Source organism: Amblyomma maculatum, chromosome 9 (assembly GCF_055883805.1).
Source record: "Amblyomma maculatum isolate TAMU_Amacu chromosome 9, ASM5588380v1, whole genome shotgun sequence".
Lineage (NCBI taxonomy): Eukaryota > Metazoa > Arthropoda > Arachnida > Ixodida > Ixodidae > Amblyomma > Amblyomma maculatum.
In genome coordinates, this window is record NC_139352.1 from 37887296 (window position 1) to 37907902 (window position 20607).

A 20607-nucleotide genomic window follows, 5' to 3' on the forward strand; every position below is an offset into this window, starting at 1 on the left:
AGCACGCGGCCAAACTATGCAGGGAGAATTGGCTGAAGACCTGCGACGGCCTGCAGGGCAAACTCTCGACATGGAAGACGTGTCTTGAGGCATCTGATCGACCCGCTGAGTAGCAAAACTGCGACCAATCGCAACCTTTCCAAAGTATTGAACATGTACAAAGGAGACGGCGGCGGAAGACCTGAAGGCGAAGTACCTAAAGACAGAAGGGGCAGTACCCGGTGCGCGAGAGGTCCGAAGGACCCGTCAACGAAGAGTTGGACCGGCAATTTTCTATGAGGGAACTGTGGACAGCGATAGATGAAAGTAACAATAGAAGTGCACGCGGCAGGGATGCCATAGCATACAAACTACTCGGTAACATGATCGGTAAAGTGGCCCACGGCCTCCTAGGGCACACGAACGAAGCCTCGGAGAGCTCGCGGTTGCCAAAGGAATAGAAGGACGCCGAGGTTTGCTTCATTCCAAAGCCCGGCAAGGCCCTCACGATAGACAACATGCGGCCCATCTCCCTCACGTCCTGCGCGGGGAAGGTGATGGAGTGCATGGTCCTTCACCGGCGGCAGAAGCACCTCGAAGAAACGGATCAGATGCAGGAGACGATGTACGGCTTCAGACAACATCTCAGCACCCAAGACGTGATGACCCAACTTCACGAACTGGTCTTCAAGCCGGCAGCGAGGCACGCGCCGCGCGGGATATTCGACCTGAAGGGAACGTTTGATAACGTGTCCCACGCAAGCGTGTTGCAGAATCTGAATATGACCAGGTGTGGCCGAAAGACATTCGGCTACATCAAAGATTTTCTGTCAAACCGAACAGCGACCATCAGGATAGGGGAGAAGTCGAACCCTGTCGAGCTCGGTGATAGAGGCACCCCACAGGGATCGGTTTTGTCGCCCCTGCTCTTCAATCTGTCCCTGCCCGATCTACTCAAGCAAATCGAAGGCGTGGACCACGCGTTCTACGCCGACGATAGTGCGGTATGGACGGCTCGAGCCGGGTCTGATGCCTGAATGGAGGAAGCCTTGCAAAAGGCGGCAACGACCGTGCACGAGTACGCAAAGTCGTGCTGACTGAGCTGAGCTCCCTAGAAATCAGAACTGCTTATGATCCAACCGGGAAAATCCAAGAACTGCCGCCGAACGTGATCGTCTCATGCATCGACGGAACGGCAATCAAGCCAACACAGCCGATTAGGATCCTCGGCCTACTACTTCAGACCGACGGGAAGGCACACGCCGCCGTCACAAAGATCAAGACTACAACCGAACAGATACTCAGTATGATTATGAGTATCTAACAGAAACCGAGGCCGCAAAGAGGACGATGCCATGCGCCTGATACGCGCGGTCGTCGTGTCGCGGGTTACCTACTCCGACTCTTATCTCCAGCTGATGAAGGCGAATAGGGACACCCTAAACACGGTGCTTCGTAAGGCAACGAAGCAAGCACTGGGCATGCATACTCGTCCACGCAAAGACTGCTTGACATGGGCGCCCACAACACGGTGGAGGAGCTCTTTGAAGTCCATCTCTAATCGGAGAATCCGGCTCAGTCACAGGGACGAGCTGTCCTACGCAACATAAGATGGCAGATTGAGCCAGTACCCATCAAGTAAGCCCTTCTGGAAGACTGGAAGACGACCATTCAGACCAAACCCCTTCCCCGGAACATGACGCCTTTCAAGGACGACGAGAGGCGCACCGCGTGGGCCAAAGCCATAGCCCTGAAGCTGGAAGAGAGCACCTGGGTCCTGTACGCGGACGCCTCGCTCTGAAAACAGTGACCGTGCAGCGGTGATGGTTACGTCACAAGACAGGCTGATCCCCAGCGCGTTCATGAAGACAACAGACCCCGTAGTTGCCGAAGAAGCGGCCGTGGCCCTCGCACTCGCACAGCCGAGCGTGGACACCGTGGTCACCGACTCAGACAGCCTATACAGAAGCTTCTGCAGGGGGCAACCTCCTCCGCGGCCCGAGCCATTCTATGCAAGTGCAGGCATCTGGGAAGAGCCATAGAGCTCGTGCGGGTCCCAGCTCACTCGCAGGTAACAGGAAACACCATCGCAGACTACCATGCCCGAAAAATGTCAATCCGGGGCGAGCACGAGCCGGAAGAGCTACGGTACCAGCTTTCGGGAGATTACTCGGATGTACCGAGAGGAAAGGTGCAGACTGCCAGAACCGCACCCCAGACTCACCAGGCAACAGGCGATCCTGCATCGAGCGCAGGCAGGATCGCAATTGCGCATCCCGTACTGATGATCCACATGTACCCTCTGAACACGATATGCTCTGTCCTTTTTGCAAAAAAGAAAAGGGCACCCTGCCGTTCGGCTAAATGCACAAAACTCAAGACCCCCCTCCTCCCCTTCCCGCCTATATCCCTTATCCCCAACCCCTTGAGTGATGGGAAACCTTGTTATCCAGCCCCGCCCTATCGATTCAGCTCGCACTGACGGACTAAGGCCAGGAGCTGCTGGGAACATATGGAACCCGCAAGGGAACCACCCCGTCTGGCGCTTGCATGCACCACCGATGTCGGGTCTAATAAATGTTGATTCCTCTTCCTTTTTGTCTATTTTCTCTGCCCGCACGAGGCAGCGGCTTAGCTACAGAGCGAGTAGCAGGCCCGTGCGTTTTCTTTTCCTTCTTTCTACAGTAGCTACAATGTTCGAGATTCCTCTTTAGAGGAGAATGGCGAAAGCCTACCCTTCCTCTCCTATCGTTTGCCTATCATGTTTGCCTGGCGCGGCCAACAATCAAACTGAACCGTCACCTCTTAAAGCCGATGAAAAGAAATGTTTTCCCATCCGTCCATTGCCTCATATCGGTGTTCGTTGCAATGCTACATGTAATCCGCCTTTTGCGCGAGGATGTGGCGCCATCATGCGGGAGCGGGCGGGAAACACATTGAGCGGCAGTGTAGCAGACGACGCGAGAGCGCACCATACGAAATGCCCACGCCAACGCTGGTAGAAAGCGAAAGCTTCCCCCCTTTTTTGGCCTCGTAGCGGAAAGTAGTGACAGTGATTGCAGCATATCATGTTCACGCAGTATGGGGGAAGGTAGAGCGTTTTCACAATACACTCATAACGCACGTACGCATATACTATCTTCGTATTGTAAGAGCGTGTAGCGCGAGCCGTGTTCGACGTGACAGAATGAGACGCTCTCAGCGTGCAGGTTTTCGGCAGACAGGAGAGCGTGGGGGCAGAGAGAGAGAGAGAGAGAGGGATCTCAAAGGGCAAAGCAGCCAGGGGTTTGTTGATGCTGCAGAGCTAGGTGGAATCGTCTCCTGTGACTTTGAGCGGCGCATATGCGCGGGGTGTCTTGAGTTACCGAGCACAATGCGGCCACCGCGGCGCGGCATGGTGCAATGGGGGTCGCTTCCTCCTCGCGTCATCTACAACCGTGCAGCTATAGGATTTCATCCACGAAGATCGGCAGAGAGTCACATATACACACCCCGTGAAAAGGGCATTGTCCCGGCCGGAATGCACACCTGCAGGAAACGCGCTGCATTTTTCTGGCAATGGATGATTCAGAGCTGTAGCCGGTTTCTGGCCTCAGGAGTCAGAACGGATGTGGTCGCAGTGGTGAAAAGGTTCTCGGTGCGCAGAGAATGGTCATTCTGTTGTGAAAGGATCTCCAACGTTCATTTCTGCCTCCGCCGCGATTTCTGCGGAATCAACAACTTGGTGACACATGTGAATCTCCTACATATCTGATGCGCATCTCGGTCAGGAACCAACCCTGTTCTACGCCCAGAGCGATCCACTCTGCAAGTGAACGAGCATGAACCCTCCAGGAGACTCATTTATTGTGCCGGGCGGTTTCCTTGACGTTGCAAACGGTTGGACGAAGACGACGATTATCAAGCTCCCTAACGAAGTGCATCTGATAATTCGTACACCAAAGGAACAAAATTCGGATGCTTTGGCGTGCACGAAGGCGAGCCTTTAATTAAAAAAAAAATACTGTGCGTCGTGCAAGTGTCAAGTGCGTCATATGCTCCGAGCGGCAAAAACACAGATACTACAGGTATGTATGCATCTAAGCGAAATAGGCATGATGAAAAGTACCTACTGGAGTTTTCACCCAGGCTGTAGCGCACCAGTGATAGCTGCAATGAGGATTTCTTCGGTGCGTGATTGCTTCAGTTGCACCGGGGCCTGAAGGCGATGTATTTTGTCCCTTCTTATCTTTATGTGCGAAAGGGCTAGGTAGCTTAGATATCACAGGCGGCTGTGTGCGCTAGGCCGTAATATTTAGCATGTTTTATCGTGACTGCCACCTCACTAACAAGAAAAAAAAAATACGGCGTTTTAAATAATGCACTGCCGTTCGCGAGCCTCATGACCAGCTCAACCACTCGGCTCGCGAACGGCGGTGCATCACAACAAACGTCCAATTTTTTCTTTTTAGTCAGACGGCAGTCGCGATAAAACATGCTAAATATTACGGTCTAGAGCACACAGCCACCTGTGATATCTGCACTACCCGGCCCCTTCGCACATAAAAAAAATAAACGACAAAATACATCGCCATCAGACGCGCCGAACAAGTGCTCATTGCGGCAATCACTGGTGGGTTACAGGCTTGGTGCAAACTCCGGTAGATACTTTTCATCATGCACATTTCCTTTAGATGCATACATACCTGTAACGAAGTGTTTTTCGCACAGTCGAGAGCACGCAGTCGGCTGCCAAGGTCGCTCATTCACGTCTTGACGCTTGGTTGCCCTAATCCAAGCTTCACGCCGTTGCAGGTCGCGGCTCGCCGAAGGAAACCTAACAAAACGCGTCTTGCATCCCGGCACGCCTCGAGAGTGGCAGCCGTAAGCGGCACAGGTGGTTGGCATCGTTTTACCGAGGCTGTGAACGTGACCGCACCTCCAGCCCCCGTGCGTTGGCTATGAGTGCGGCGACGAGAAGCGCCGTCGACGCCTCTCAATGTGTTTTCATCAGTCGCCGCTGGGGCTTCGCGCATGCGCAGAAAACTCGCGCAAAAGGCGGATTATAATTCGTTTACAGGAAAAGAAAGGCGCTGTAGCTGTCATACTTTCTCCGACAAGTGTGCATTTGGACAGTACACCATTGCTCCAATGAAGCATCTTTTTCAAGTGTGGTATTGCAGATGGCAGGAACGCTAGACAAGAACATATCTCGCGGAATATGACAGATCTCGCGCATGGGATTTCTTTCCATGAGCCTAGATAGGCTTTCGCCTTAATGGAAGGAGGGTGACTGCTGCTGGCTCTACAGGGCTGGGAATGGTAGGCCCCCGTTTGCGGCAGGGGCTCGCCTGCCACATTGAACCCAGCACCGAAGCGGTGGCCGGCGACAGCTGGGGTTGGCCTGCCACCGGTGTTTGTACCTGTTGCGACGCGCGTCTTTCTCTCTCTCTTCTTCCTTTATTTTCTCCTTTGTCCGCACGAGACAGCGGATGGGGCTCAGCTACAGAGCCAGCAGCAGGCCCATGCATTTTCTTTTCTCTCCTAGTCGCAACATCAATAATTGGTTCACATTAAAGGAAATGGCGCAGTATCTGTCACACGCTCTGTGAAACACCTGAACCGCGCCGTAAGGGAAGGTTGGAGTGAAAGTGGAAAGAGAAAGGGGTGCCGTAGTGGAGGGCTGCGGAGTAATTTAACCTGCACGGACATCGCAGTGGTGGTTCAGAGGAAGGAAAAGCAGTATCTGTCACACTTGTCTTTGTGGACTGATTCATTTATAGGAAGGGAAAGACACGGCAACTGTCCGACTTGTTTTCTGTGGACAACCCAACCGCGCAGTAAGGGAAGAAAAGAAGGTGGGAGTGAAAGTGGAAAGAGAGAAAGAGGAGCCGTAGTGGAGTGCTACGGAGTAATTTCGGCCACGTGGGGATCTTTAACGTGCGCTGACATCGCACAGCACACGGACGCCTCTTCGTTTCGCCTCCATCGAAACGCAGCCGCTGAGGTCGGATTCGAACCCGGGTACTCCGGCACAGTAGTCGGGCGTCTTACGACTGCACCAGCCGGGCTGTGGACACCTGAACCGCGCCGTAAGGGAAGGGAGGAAGGTGGGAGTGAAAGTGGAAGGAGAGAAGGAGCCTTAGTGTAGGGCTACGGACTAATTTAGACCACCTGGGGATCTTTAACGTGCACTGACATCGCACAGTACACGGACGCCTCTTCGTTTCGCCTCCATCGAAACGCAGCTGCCGCGGTGGGGTTCGAACCCGGGTACTCCGGCACAGTAGTCGGTCGTCTCACCACTGCACCACCCCGGCGGGGCGCATTAACATCGCAGAGCGCACGAACGCCTCTTATAGTAATTTCTACCACCTATGGATATTTGGCGCCTACATCCAATAATAATAATAATTGGTTCACAGGAAGGGAAAGGCACAGTATCTGTCACACTTGCTTCTTTTGTGAACATCTAAATCGCGCCGTAAGGGTAGGGCGGAAGGTGGACATGACAGTGGAAAAAGAAAGAGGGGCCAAAGTGGAGGGCTACGGAGTAATTTTGACCACCTGGGGATGTTTAACGTGTCTTCACATTGCACAGCACACGGACGCTGCATCTTTTCCGTCAGTCGAAACGCAGCTTTAGCGGTCGCATGTGGTCATCGAGCGTAGTTATGGCAGTAGCGACCCCAAATCGACGACTGCTTACATCACAAAGCGAGTGCACATTGAGCGGGAAGCGTCGATATATGTGACCCTGTCTAGCGAGCGCAGCCGGCAGCTGTCGGCGCGCCGCTTGTGTGTATGCGCGGCGCAGGCAGGGGACGTAGCATCCATGGCGCTTCTTGCAGCGCAGTTGTAGTTTGTGAACAAATAAAGATGCAACTGATGCAAAAAGAAGTGGATAATTTTGGCATTGCTAGCTCAGCTTGCATTTTATGCCGTGCGAACGAGCAGCATACATCCATTCATTGCAAAAGCTATATGTATAAACAAACACGCCGGGGCGCAGTCGCAATCCGCGAATCGGAGCATTCCTGCGGGAGTTTAAGGTTCACACACTAAATACTAAATGGTGTATGCTTATGTTGAAGCACTCACGAGTTATTTGCTGGAGAAGCACTAGAAAAAACGGAAGGTAATGGCTCGGAAGTCCGCCGCAATCGCACGCGCGGCCGCGGGGGAGGCGAGACGGAGACGTCGGCGACTGGGAGGCTCTTGTTCAGCGCAGCTATGCAGTGAAGAGCGATCGAATCACGTTGGGTTTTGCGATCACGGGACTGAAGCGGCGGCGGCGGCACATGCTTTCGTGCGCTGGCCATGGCCAGACTGAACATAGTTTTGCGAAAATGCTTTACCAGCCGAAAATAATTAAGCCTGACTAACACGTGCTTATATAATAGCAAGTCACGAGGTAGCGATTCGTTCAAAAATTTTGGCTGCTCCTCTAACGTTGCAGGGTGTGCTCTCGCGTCAAGGTATGCTTGCTTGAGATTTACTCAGCTTTTGGACCCAAAGAGCGACGGCAATAGCTCAACAATCAGGAACATAACGCTATCCGCTCCCCACTTTCGCGGCACGTGTACACGGCCGAAGAAAACATTAGCCAAGTGTCTTTTTTATATGCGGGAGCGCTTGTTGCTAAAACAAGCCAACTCTCATAAAATAAGAATAATACGCTTCTGATTGCATGCCTAAATTATACAGCACGAGCCCGTCGATTTCGGCCTCCTCGGCAATCTCTAGACGAAGCCCAAAACAAGTCCGAGGATCTCTAAGGTCGAATATTATAGTGAAAGCTTCTCAAAGGAAAGATAAAATGTGAATAAAATATTTTTGCTGAAGAAAAAAGAACTCAGTGACTACCATTCACGACGTGCATGCAAGAGTGTAGCCGGCAGCGCGAATAGCAGATGACATATGGGGGACATCCGTGTTGACGCTGGACGTTTGTGACCAATGGTTGCCAGACCAGAAAGCTTATTCCGATATTAATAGTAAAGGATATTTTTAAAACTATCTACTGCACGGAATGAGCTCAAATTTCGAGGATTTATATTTTAACGTGTGAGGAGTGAAATGCAATAATCAGTTTATGCTCAGTTAGCTGTCATGACCCCTTTAAGCTGCGGTCAGTTGGACCCCATTTGATGCCAGCTATGAAACGAAGTACATGGCAAAAATTGATTAGCCTTTTTTCACCATATTATTATGTTTCGACCAAGATAGTCGGTTGTCAATACTTACTCCCAAGAATCTGTGCTTGGAGACGTACGGTATTACGATTCCATTAATCCAACCACTACCGGTAATCGGGTAGTGGCTGACACATTTTCCCGTAAATGCGATCACTGCACACTTTTCTGCCGCTAAAAGCAATCCATGACGCCGTAAGTACATCGATGTCGATGACACAGCTCATTGCAATCGCGCACGTAGTTGTGGGCGCGACGAACCAGAAGCCCGGATGCAGATGTCAGCATATGCGCTGATGTGGATGTTAGTTGGTAGTTCACTCACCAGGCCAATTAGCGCCACGTTAAATAAAGTTGAGCTGAGGACTCCTCCCTGTGGAACTCCGCGACCGATGTGACAGCGGGTAGTATCCTCATTAGGTGTAGTCATGTAAACAGAGCGGCCATTAGATAGCTTACAATCCACAAGTACAGCCGGCCACCAACTCCCACGTCGTCAAGTCCATCAAGAATAGAATCATGGAGCAGGTTGTCGTAAGCCACCTTTATATCTAAAAAGACAGCAGCTAAAAGTCGACGGTGACGCTTTTCGTGTTCTACTTTCGCTATAAGGTCAATGACGCTGTCGATGGAAGAGCGCCCCCGGCGAAATCCAGTCATCATATTCGGATAAAGATCATTACTCTCTAGAAACCACTCAAGTCTTGCCAGCACCATTCACTCCATAACGTTTCCAACACAGCTTGCTAGGGCAACTAGCCGGTATGAGGTAAGTTCGAGAGGGGGCTTTCCAGGCTTCAAAAGAGCAACCAGGCGGCTAATGTTCCAGTGTTCAGGAACAGTACCAGAAGCCATATATCATTGAAAAAATTAAGGAGCGCAGTTCTACCATCCTTGCCTAGGTTTGATAAGGTTGAATAAGTAATCCCGTCGGGACCAGGGGCAGATGAATGCCGACAAGAAGCAAGAGCGGCGTCTAATTCAGTTATTGAAAAGGGCAGTCGTATTGATCATTCGGCGAAGGCGGCGCAAAAACCTCTGAAATTTGTCACTGTGCCTGGTTTGTGCCCACATCATTTTACAAAAATCTTCAGCTACGTCAACTTCATTTCGGCGTTGATAAAGGGCTAGGGCATGACGAGGGTGTCTTTCTTGCGGAGGTGGGCGCAAGCTTCTCGCAACACGCCAGATATGCGACAGTGGCTTACTGGGATCCAGTGATTAGCGAAACTGTCTCCAACGTTGTCGTCCTAATCTCACCAGGTGGCGCAAAGCTTGTCGTTTAGCTCGGCGAGAATGTGCGAGATCGTACGCGGATTTCGTTTTTCTGTATTTCCTTTCAGCCCGCCGATGGATCGCGCGAAGCCGCTCGAATTCCACGTCGATGCTGTACACTGACGCCGGCACACAAAAATAGCGAGTGGTCTCACTGATAGAAGAAGTAATGAGGCTCTCTCTTTGAGATGGGGACTGAAGGTCCATGCTGGAAGTCTCCACAGATGCCCTAAAGGCGGGCTAGTCTGTGTATATTGCACACGAGGCGAAGTGGCAGGTGCGAATCATTTGATGCATACGTACGTTGGTATGTTATCACTCCCATGTGTTTCCACATCACTACACCAAGAAACAGAGGAATGGAGGCTTCTAGAAAAAAAAAAAAACGCCACATCCAAGCAGCTGCTATAGGTTGTTCCGCGTAGAAACGTCGGTGAGCCGTCATGTATATTGACGAGATCTTGCGTATGGATAAAGTCTGCAAGGTCTTTTCTTTGATTGCTCTTTATGACACTACCACACTGAGGGTGGAGATCATTAAAGTCACCCACAATAACACGAGAAGATGCACAACACTGGATTGTTGAAAATAGATATGACTTGCCCAAACCATCTCTCGATAGAATATAAGCGCAATTAGAGAAAAGACTCGTCCTTTCAGAGTTAATGTCAAACAATTATGTAGTGATTCGTGTTGTGGGGCTGTAGAGCATGGCGGACGTGCGCAATGCCTTGGCGTACGCACACCAGCACTTTGCTTGCTTCGTCTGCTTCTCGAGACCACAGCAGAACATGTCCAGAAAGGCGGAAAGCAGGCGGCATGTTGGGCTCGCAGATCATAATAACAGGAAAGCGATACTTCTGTACCCGCTGTCGGAAGTCACTCAGATGACCACACAGGTCTCGGGCATTCCATTGCATCACTACACTGCGGCGCAAGTGCATCGTCACAGAGATGGCGTTAGTTTGTTGCGCCATGGTGAATTATTGCAATGCCGCCAAGATCGGCTCAAATGCATCCAAAAACTGAGCAGCAAGCTTTGCTGTTTGCGTGTTGATACTAGAGAGCAGAAACCGCATTGAACGAAAAATATGTTTAAGCATTTATTTCATCTTGGCTTTCAGGGTTGTCGGTATTTTCAGAACTGCGGCAACCAAACTGGGGTGAGGCATGGCGATAGGCTTTGATGGTAGAGCAGCCCACTCAACATCAGAGGCGGCAACAACAGCTTCTGACTGATCCTTTGCCTGTGACATTACAGCCAGAGTATTCTTAGCGGGATTAGGCTCAAGCTGCTGTGGCACCTGAGCTGACGTTAACTGTAATGTTGACTTCCAGACTAGGCTTGCCTTCTCATTCCTTGTGTCGGCGTCAGGAACGGTGCTTGCGGGGACGAACAGATGCAGCCGTTTCTTGATGAGTCGAATTATCTCTCACCATCTTCTTTAGTATAAGTCTTTTGTTCCGAATTTTCAGACAGTCCTTAGCCGTCGCTTCATGGGCACCTGAACTGTTAGCACACTTGACAGTCTCCGTCTGGCATGTGCCATTAGGGTGAGTACCATCGCATTGACAGCAGGATACCTCATTCCGACAAACGGCACTCACAAGTCCGATCTTCTTGCATTTGTGGAACTGAACAGGCCTTGTAACATACATCCGAACTAGATGTCTCACACAGCCCACTTTAGCATAGGATGGGAGGGATTCAGTTTCAAAGACTAATTTAACACACTTCGAGCGGCCGAAAATGAACACCCACAATGCGCGCTGTAGATTTGATCAGCGTGCAGAGATCGTTTTCTCTTATCGCAGTGTCAACATCCGTGATTACACCTGCAGTAGTTTTTTTCCCATGTGCAAGAAAGGAACGGACATGTTGCCAAGCGCACCAATTCCTTTCAACTTGTTCACTGTAGCCTGGGATTTGACATCCACACTAAGGACATTCTTCCAGGGATTATTTCTGACCTCGTCAACTTCACCGAGAACAAGCTAATCGAAAAATTGGGTCAGGTGTTGTCTGTTTATAACATTGAGATTAGCCGTCAGCGTTGTTGGTACGAAGGACACGGAAAAGGTCTCTTGCTTGTCAGCATTCTTTTTTGGTTACTCACTCGTTGTTGATGTTCGGCGCAGCTTCCTTTTCAGGCGGCGCGACTGTACAGGCGTGTAGATGCTATCGGAATCCATCTCAGTCACTGCGGGATCATCCGCCGAGTCTGGAAGCTCCACGTCCGCGACGTTGAGGAGACCCGTTGAGTTTGCCGCAGCCTGTTCGACGGTGGCGAGTGGGCGCAGGGGTCGTGCACCCGCCATCCCGAAGGATAACGAGACCACAAATAGCTCACAGCGATAAAAAAATCCGAAAAAGTGGAAAAGCGCTAGCTTGAGACGTTCGTTAACCTCCACCACCTTGCGATGCTCAACTTCCAGCTTCCCCTAGCATTGTTTGCGCACCGTGACGAGCGGTAGCAGGTAGAGAATAGCCCCCACAGCAGCGGAGTAGTACAGCCGCAGCGCAGCTTGCCGAGAGATACCCTAGCCTCGAGCAGTGAGCCTGTGCACGGCGGCGGTGGTTCTTTTCATCTGCAGACAGGTGGTTATAGTCGCCGCGGGTCGGAATGAAAGGCGCTGGTCTATGTCCAGCCCCAGGTACCGCACCGAACGTCGCCACGGCAGGAGACAGAGGAGTTCAAAAAAAGTCACAATTAGTAGGGAAAGCAAGAATGCCTTGGTAGTCCCCCCTTCCCTAGAAACATGCATCCAGAATTTAATGTCGAAAGAAGGGCCAAATGAGCCGAAGCTCTAGAGCGACGATTCAGCAACATGGGGGATAAGGAAGTAGTCTATGTTGATGCGGCAAGTGGCAGAACAGGTGCGGCGCTAGCCTCGGTAGTCGCGGCAGCTATCAGAGGCCGCAACATAGAGACTGCGGAGGAAGTTGCAATAGCGCTAGCTTGCGTAGGAACGGAAGCCAAGTTCATAATTAGCGACAGCAAAACTGCCATCCACAATTTTGGAAAGGGGAGGATATCGCCGGAGGCAGCCAAAATCTTCACCCAAAGAACGCTGAATAGGAAAATGCCGTCAATTTGGACACCCGCTCACACTGCCGCCCCTGGTAACGAGGCGGCTAACTAGCTAGCCCGAGCTCTTTACTTCCGGGCAGCCGTCGAGCCCCCCATCACTGGGCATACGACGAGCGTCTGCAAAATTACGGGGAAATCATCGACCATTTTAAATTGGGACGTAGATTGGGACCCCCGCCAGATATGTTAGCCTAAATAATAGAGAAGCTGTCGCGTGGTGGCGGCTGCAAACTAATACCTTCATGAACCCTGTATGGGTGTTTCACGCGATACCAGACCTTAGGGACAATGATCTGTGCAAACACTGTGGGGCGAGAGGTACCCTCGACCACATAATTTGGGAGTGCCCACAATCTCCAGAGATAGGACTAAATATAACAAGTAGAGAAGCCAGGGATACCCTGCTGCGAAGCGTGGACCCTGCGACTCAGCACCACGCCGTCCATCTGGCGGAAGAGGTCGCAACAAGCCAAGAGCTACCTGCCAGGCTCTAATCCGCGGGGGCACGACTCCGTCTTCCCCGGCACGCGAGCCGGGGGCGCGGAAGAGGACGCCCATTTCCGACGGAAATAAAAGTTGTGCAAGCAACCAACCAAACCTATAGCACCTAACACGACATCTGTGAATACTACACACTCAACAGGAAAACATTTTCCACTCCACATAAAGATCTAAACAACGAAGAGGCGAAATGTGTTCGCAGACTACAGGTCGGAAATTACCCCCGCCCTGTATGGCTGCACCACTTGAAAGTAGAGAAGAGACAACACGAAAACTGTAAACACTGCGGAGAGGGAGCTACACTAAAGCGCATAATCTGGCAATGCCCCTTTTCGGCTGGGGCAATGGCAAACATTGAAGACACGGAAGCTTGGGAGCCCCTCTTGAAACGCAAATACATTGAGATCCAGAAGAAGTCATCCGCCTGGCGGCTGAGGCTGGGGAGAATCAGTTGCGGAGTCCCAGCTCCCTATTCGGGTCTGCGCACCTGATTGGGGGAGCTGCGCGTCAACCGTCTTTGGAGCTAGGAACCTTATAGCAAGGGGACGTTTTTATTGTTGGTCGCAAAAACAAATTCAGCAGAGGCATTTATAGGTTCGCTTACGTGTATGAAGGTGCAGTTGCGCTCGTATGCGCTGCTACACCACGTATGCGTTGCTGCAGGGTGTCCTGTTCGCTCTTGCTGCTCCTCTGACAACGCCTTCAGCGCAAGGTCACGTGTCACTTTGGCCGACTCGCCACTTTGGCTGCTCAATAACGGTGGGTGCCACTATTGCCATGACAACCAGCCAGGCTCAACGGGAATTTTTGTGTATCTTGAGGCTTCCGCGTTAACATTCTTGACGTCTGTGCAGTTTTGTAGTGAGAACGGCCGGTGACAGCGAAGTTTGTGTTGCCTTGTTTCATTTGTGATCAATATGAACTTAAAAAAAAAACTTTTTTTTTTTTTGGGGGGGGGGGGGGGGACTGTGCGGCTGCTTTCTCATTACAATACTACTATGTCGAGAGAGGTCAACTTAAATTTGCGCGCAATGTTCCTCGAGGACCTGTCTCAGTGAAGCGTTGGCTCCTGAAAACTTTTTCGCGACCTTCTTCGGTGGCATGGTAGAAGAAGAGAACGACAACTTACTTTAGCGCACGTGCCAACGCCTGCAGATTCTCGGTCATCGTTCCGGCTCGCTGTTTCCGCCGTTTGTAACGCTCTGTCGACCTTCTCTGCTTTTGAAGACCTGAACAGGAACAATGGGTGAGTAGCTAGAGGTGAGAAGAGAGTCTTCTCTGGGGATGTGCTTGGTTGATTGCAATTCATTAACCTCTACAGCTCAGCTACTTTCCAATAGGGGTCCTATGGTGCTCTATTGCATGGTACACTCGTTTATTTTGACGTTAACCTTACTTAAACGATTTTACAAAATGGTCCAAGTGATTTTTAACGTGAAGGTGGTTATTAAGAGTCCTGTTTAGTAGATAAACTTGGCGTCGTCCCCGCAGCGGCACTGTTCACTCACAAAATCGATGTTTGTGAGCTTGCTAAGCTTCCAGAGGTTGCCTCTGTGCGAGGTTTTAGTCAGTTCATGTGATTAGTGGGAATTTGTGACGTCCTGTGGCGTGGTCGGCTACTAAAATGGCCAGGAAAGCCCAGACAACGACGGGCGCTTCTAGTGTATGTGGCTCCCTGTGCACTGGAACTGTTTTATTTACGACGCACGGTGGCGGTTGCGAACGGGCACTGTCGAGACAGCAGCCATGCTGCATATACAAACGTTTACTGCCACCGCTTTTTCTCTACGTTGGAATGCTATGCCAAGCTCGCATATTATGCCGCCTTTCTTCACATTATTGTAAAGAGCTGACAGCACGCGCTGTGCGCGGTAAGGGTACCCTACTGAAAAAACTGTAAGGGGCAATAACCTCACATTTTCTCACACAATCTTATTCAATTCACATAAGCAATCACGTACAAGTCGCATATAATTGCATAAGTTCTCATAGTTTATTGTACATTATCATAAATTATGTACGATATTTTATGATAATGATGTGCACCGTATGAGACCCTATGCGATTAAATGAGATTGTATGAGGTTACTGCCCCGTAGAACGTTTGGTTTTTCAGTAGGGTAGGCATGGAGAATGTACGACGTTTGACGCTAATGCTGAAGCCTTATTTGCACTTTTCGTTTTCTTCCCTTCATGACAGAGCGGACTGTGTCGTCGCGTGACAGCAAAAGCTCCAGCCGGGAAACCACAGGTAGCACCGATGCCAGTGCAGGTACGACAATTGTTTCGCCTTCTAATATGTAACGCTTCATAAATGCAAGAAGCCTTCTGTTCTCCTGTGTTCCTGCTCCAAAAAGGAGTCAGGTACATCGCGATTACCGCTAGGTTTCAATGCGAAAGTCTTTTGTAAGCTCATGTGTGTCCATCCGCGCGTACGTGGGTCCGCGAGGTTCCGCGTTCTACCGCGAGATTTCGTGTTGTTTTTAACCTTTAAATCTTTCAGTGAATAACTTTTGTGGTACATAGTTCCCGATAATGACAGGGATACTTAGCGGGTGTGATATTTAGGTATGATCATGATAGCGACAGTGATGATGAGAGAGAGAGATAAACTATTGTCGGGGATAGTCTTACTGGGTCTTAGTGGAAGATCCAAGTGGCCGTTAGCTGATGGTAAGCAGGAACATCTTCAGCGCGGTTTACGGCGCTCAATTGTATATCGGGGCTCGCGTTTCGCAGCACTTCCTCCCAGGATTCAAGTGAGGGAGATTCTATGAGAGCCTTATGAGGCGGGTCCTCTGAGCAGTCGCACAGGATATGATTAAGGTCGGCTTTCTCTCTGCACTTAGTGCATGATGAGCTTAAGCTGTACGAAAATATGTGTGAGTAAACCGCAGGGTTTGGGAAGGAGTTCGTTTGTAGTTTCCTCCAAACAATTTCTTGTTGTCTTGTTAGTGATTTGTGTGGTGGTAGGTATAATCTCCTAGAGAGTTTGAGGTATTGTGTAAGGTAGCTGTATGTGAGCAATCCTTCCATTTCAAGTTCCTCGGCATCAGGTCTCACCGCTCGGTCGACAGAACCTCGAGCGTGTTGGTGAGCAGCCTCATTGTCTCGGTTCCCTGAGTGGGCGGGTGTCCATACGAGTTCTACCTTTCTGTCGAGTCTGATATCCGCGAGGACGTTTCTGGCAGTATTTGATATTCTGCCACGCGAGAAGTTACGTATGGCAGTTTTTGAATCGCTGACAATTATGTCCGCATCTGTTGTAGCGATGGCTAAAGCGATTGCGGCTTCTTCCGCCTGGTCTGAGTAGCGGAATTGGACCAAAGCGGCTGATACGCATTTACTGACGTTACTGGACGGCTTAATTACACAGATGGCAAATGCACCTGCAGCCATATTGTAGTCAGAGATGTTGGTATACACCACCCCATCGTGATTTCGGTATTTTCTGTTTAGGGCCCTAGCTTTAGCTTTCCTCCTGACTTCATGGAAGGAGGGATGCATGATTTTGGGCAAAGGTTTGAAGATAATTTTGTTGCGCACTCCTGTTGATAGTGGGCCTGGGTGGTTGGCTAGGGGTTCGGTATTAATTCCCATGCGGTTGAGAATTTGTCTGCCTGCTCTAGAGTTCGTTAGTCTTTGTAGCTATGCTGTCTTATGTGCTGTGATCAGCTCCTCTGCAGTGCTGTGTATCCCAAGTGAGAGAAGTTTTTCGGTTGAAGTGTTTTTGGGTAGACCTAGCCCAGCCCTGTAGGTGCTTCTAATGAGTCTGGAGAGGGATAGTTCCTGATGATGGTAGGGACAGTTGATGATAGTGATGTGACGTCAGCAGCTACTACCGACCGTGACGTAATCACTCGATGATGTCATCGGCCATAACCGGTCGTGACGTAATGATCAGATGTCACGCCGTCATGGCGTCAGTTCCGGTTATTAGACATAAGCGGATGTGAACCAGAACTGACGTCACCATGGCACCAGTTACGGGTATGTCACGTCCAATTATAACCGATGACTTCACCAGGCTATTGACGCATATACGAAGCTGATTAGCCTTCTTAGCCTTTTATTTGGCGCTTCCTCGAACATTGCACCGCACAGCATACAAAGCAGACGCAGTAAAGCAGGAACCAGCGGTATTTTAACAGGAAAGAAGAGGCACTGCATCTGTTGCAGCGCAAACGGCTGAATCGCGCTGTAAGGGAAAGGTGGAAGGTGGAAGTCAAGTAAAAAGAGTGAAATAGGTGCCATAGTGAAGGGCTTCGGACCACTGCGCTATAAAGGCGTTCCCCTCATCGTATTTTATTAGGGTGCCTCGATGCTAGGGATCAAAGCTGCAACTCGCGTGACGTCAGAGTTGCGCCGCCATTGACTCCGCAGCCTTGCTGCGCCGAGCAACAGTTGCGCCGCGCGTGACGTCAGAGTTGCACCTTCGCCTCTGCCGCCGCCGATTCCGTAGCCTCGCTGTGTGCGTAGCACATACGCAGTAGTTACATATGACGTCATTACTCGGCCACTTTTTATAAAAACAGGATGAGAAGCGAAGCAGTGCAAATTCCGCGCGTATACTGTGACTGACACTAATGGCGACGACGGGAAGCCACGTTGACTGGCCCCAAAGTTGCGGCATGGTATAAGGATAGTAGACAACGGGACCGAGAAGCCCAGATCTGGGGTAATCGCTCTATACGTCTTAGCTAAATGGGCGACAAACCGAGAAAAAATAAGCTAGGACAGTAATGAACTTTACTTCGTGCAACCGTGCGTACATGCTTTCGCGACACACTAAGTTTAACCGGAAAACCACAGCAATGTTTTGTCCTAGTCTATGTACGCTTCAGTGTCTAGATGTGTGCGATGCCCTTATGCACTCGCGTAACTGCGAACACAGAAAAGACTCAAACGCACAGATGTAAACAAGCACACAGAGATACGCATACGTGCACTGGCATGCGTTCTGAACAATGCCGCAGAGAGCCCCTCATTAGCGCTTCGGCCACCCATTTTGCTGGGGCAGCGCAGTCGAGGGCGGGGGCAGCGAGCTTGCCAATAAAAGCTTCCTCGTCGACTTTCGAACATAATGTCGCTTGGGGACCCCCTGCCCTCGAATTCCAGAAATTATTCGGTTGCAGAAGTTGCTGCGGTTGCTAAAATCAGAGGAAGAGGGCGAAGTTCGCTTGCGGATGCTTCTGGACCAGGCCAGGCACGGGAGGGAAGCTGTGTAGAGGGCACGGAAAGAGTTGTGTTGTGTGTTGTGTTGTGTTGTAGACAGATTTTGATGGCTGCAATAGAGTTATTAATGAGTCTTCGAAAACAAATGATTGCGGCCACTCAATCAAAAGGCGATGCTTTAAAGTGACCGAGTTCGAACACATTTTCTTAGTTGAAATGCTCAGTAGCCCTTTAAAGAAAGACGCGTGCATAGCGGCTGTTACTGCTCTTGAACGGAGACCTGTCGGCGCCAATATTCACGAACTCTGCAGGAATGAGCACGCAGGAGACACCACTGTCGCTGACTAAAACATGGATGTAAGCGTCTGTGGTTCTCTTTGAAGGCTCGTAATTTGTTAGTGCATGCTCGCGCTACGTTCACACCATTGCGCCTTGGCCAACGACCGCATAGCTGGAAGAGAGGTTCGATTGCAGAGTTGTCTTGGTCTTTATTTGTTGAAAGCTTTCCCAATGCTTATAAGGTGGTGGTGGTGGTGGTGCGCTCTTGTATAGCGCCCTCCCCCCCCCCCCCCCCCAAAAAAAAAGGGGGAAAAAAAGGGGACCTGTGTCGCCAGCAAAACTAGAGGGCAGTTCAGTAGGCCGAATGTACTTCTGATATGCTTTTTGCAGACTACGAGTGATCATTGTGGAGAAAGTATTCCAGAGAATTTAAATCGGGAAAACCTCCGAACATGAAATCATTCCGCCACCACACACTATGAATGTCGAGGGTTTTCGCACACAAAACGCTGCATGTGGTCTCGGATGATGAGCCCCATTTTCGACTGACAACTCATGGCCTCTGGTAGCACCATGGTCATCTTTTATAATAGAAAGTTAACACGCCTAGAAAAAATTATCAAACGAGTTGCACTTTGCTTTTGAATTACATGTGCCTTTCTTTAATATAGCTTCAACATATCTTAGTCACTGCCAATCTTTTGCACATAATAGATCACCGGTTCAGACGCTCTCTTTGAAGTCGACCATTGTCTGCCCTGCTTCGATGGGCATGCTTAAGACACCTCGGCCTGTATAATATCTCTGCAAGAGCGTATCTATGTAGTATCCGGGCAAAATGGCGAATACGGCACTTAATTTGCCTTCAAATTAAACAGTTTTCATGTAAACGATCACCCGTCTCGTAGAAGTGTCGTATGGTGTAAAAACTGACAAATAATGTTGTTTCGTCTACTCCTTACAGGTGCCAAAGATACATGGGACAGTGACTAGTGAGTACGACTAAAATCAAATTGCTTAGGTGAATCACGGCCGGTCTCGAGGGAGAGCGCGCGCTCTTTCTTACGGCCTTCTCAATCGCCGCGGGAACAATGGGAACTTTTCTCCTTGAGTTACGCTCTCCGCCACCGCAAGGGGCGCGACCTGCTCACTGTTCGCTCCGCGTCTGCTTCAGCGGCGGCGGGTGGCTTTTGCCTGGTTTCGCGCTGTCGCTCGCGGGTTTCGTGGTGAGTACAGCCCCGAAATGAAAGGACACAGAAGGTAGATGCTGCAGCGGCATGTCGTCATTTGCTACACATGTGAACGGAGTCTTTATTATATTTACACTGTCGCTTAGCAAACGTTCGACAAGCATATGAATTACACTGTGGCATGGTAGCTACTTTTGTTCATTTTAGTCCGAATTTTCTCCAAGCCTGTACAAGAATCGGAATAAAAAAAAAAAAAAAACTGAATGAGCAGTGATCACATCGAAGCTTCTTCAAGGCTAACATGACAGCAACTCGTCTGCAACAGCAAAACCGTCTTTCAGCGCTAGATTCGAAACCATCCATGTAACACCGAAGATGAAAATAATTTCATAAAAATGTAATGTTAATTGCAAAATGCTTGCATGATATAAAGTATTAGTATAACAGTCAAAGTAAACGGTTGAGTGTTAAATGTTATTACATTTAATATATTAGCCAATGTGCTGTATTATAGACATTATTTTAATTTTGCAAATAAACCTTGTTTTACTGAAATTTTTACATGATATTAAGCTTATTATGAAAACAATCAAAAATGGTTTGATATTCATGACACCACTTGTGCTGGAAGTGGTAAAAAGAGGCCAGTAAATGATAAAGGTGATTGCAGTGACTTACAAATGAGTTCACCTGCTATATCGAAAGTATACAAGAAACTTCTAAAGCTTTGAAGAAGGACACTCTCACCGAAGACACATTTCCAGCCCTATATAGCGACCCATTGAAGCTCTCTTCGGGACAGTAAGGCTAATGTGCAGAAGGGAACGACATTCTAGATGCGAGAGCCGTAACAGCTAGCGGCACTTGACTACATTGCCAAGACGGACGTTTCATCTGAGAGCAAAATAAAGGCACCTTGCGTCGAAGCCGCCCCCCCCCCC